Source organism: Eriocheir sinensis, chromosome 13 (assembly GCF_024679095.1).
Source record: "Eriocheir sinensis breed Jianghai 21 chromosome 13, ASM2467909v1, whole genome shotgun sequence".
In the NCBI taxonomy this organism is placed as follows: domain Eukaryota; kingdom Metazoa; phylum Arthropoda; class Malacostraca; order Decapoda; family Varunidae; genus Eriocheir; species Eriocheir sinensis.
In genome coordinates this window covers 14,566,763-14,568,579 of record NC_066521.1, presented here as the reverse complement: position 1 = coordinate 14,568,579, position 1,817 = coordinate 14,566,763, and positions in this window count along the sequence as shown.

Here is a 1,817-nt window from a genome sequence, read left to right as displayed (position 1 = left end):
CATTACTAATCCTTCCTCTATCCACCAGTCCCATTACCAACCCTTCTCCTATCCACCAGTCCCATTACCAACCCTTCCCCTATCCACCAGTCCCATTACCAACCCTTCCCCTATCCACCAGTCCCATTACCAATCCTTCCCCTATCCACCAGTCCCATTACCAATCCATCGACTATCAACCAGTCCCATTACCAATCCTTCCCCTATCCACCAGTCCCATTACCAATCCTTCCCTATCCACCAGTCAAATTACCAATCATTCCACTATCCACCATTCCCATTACAAATTCTTCCTCTATCCACCAGTCACATTACCAATCCTTCCCCTATCTACCAGATCCATTACCAACCCTTCCCCTATCAACCAGTCCCATTACCAATCCTTCCCCTATCCACCAGTCCCATTACCAATCCTTCCCCTATCCACCAGTCCCATTACCAACTCTTCCCCTATCCACCAGTCCCATTACCAATCCTTCCCCTATCCACCAGTCCCATTACCAACCCTTCCCCTATTCACCAGTCCCATTACCACTCATTCCCCTATCCACCAGTCCCATTACCAACCCTTCCCCTATCCACCAGTCCCATTACCAATCCTTCCCCTATCCACCAGTCCCATTACCAATCCTTCCCCTATCCACCAGTCCCATTACCAATCTCTCCCCTATCCACCAGTCCCATTACCAATCGTTCCCCTATCCACCAGTCCCATTACCAACCCTTCCCCTATCCATCAGCCCCATTACCAACCCTTCCCCTATCCACCAGTCCCATTACCAATCCTTCCCCTATTCTCCAGTCCCATTACCGACCCTTCCCCTTTCCACCAGTCCCATTGCCAACCCTTCCCCTATCCACCAGTCCCATTACCAATCCTTCTCCTATCCACCAGTCCCATTACCAACCCTTCCCCTATCCACCAGTCCATTTACCAATCATTCCTCTATCCACCAGTCCCATTACCAACCCTTCCCCTATCCACCAGTCCCATTACCAATCCTTCCACTATCCACCAGTCCCATTACCAACCCTTCCCCTATCCACCATTCCCATTACCAATCATTCCCCTATCCACCAGTCCCATTATCAATTAATTCCCTATCCACCAGTCCCATTACCAACCCTTCATCTATCCACCAGTCCCATTACCAACCCTTCCCCTATCCACCAGTTTCAGTACCAATCCTTCCCCTATCCACCAGTCCCATTACCAACCCTTCCCTTATCCACCAGTCCCATTACCAATCCTTCCACTATCCACCAGTCCCATGACCAATTTTTCCCCTATCCACCAGTCCCTTTACCAACCCTTCCCCAATCCACCAGTCCCATTACCAACCCTTCCCCTATCCACCAGTCCCATTACCAATCCTTCCCCTATCCACCAGTCCCATTACCAATCCTTCCCCTCTCCACCAGTCCCATTACCAACCATTCCCCTATCCACCAGTCCCATTACCAATCCTTCCCCTATCCACCAGTCCCATTACCAACCCTTCCCCTATCCTCCAGTCCCATTACCAACCCTTTCCCTATCCACTAGTCCCATTAACAACCCTTCTCCTATCCACTAGTCCCATTACCAACCCTTCCCCTATCCACCAGTCCCATTACCAACCCTTCCCCTATCCACCAGTCCCATTACCAATCCTTCCCCTATCCACCAGTCCCATTACCAACCCTTCCCCTATCCACCAGTCCCATTACCAACCCTTCTCCTATCCACCAGTCCCATTACCAATCCTTCCCCTATCCACCAGTCCGATTATCAACCCTTCCCCTATCCACCAGTCCCATTACCAATCCTTCCCCTA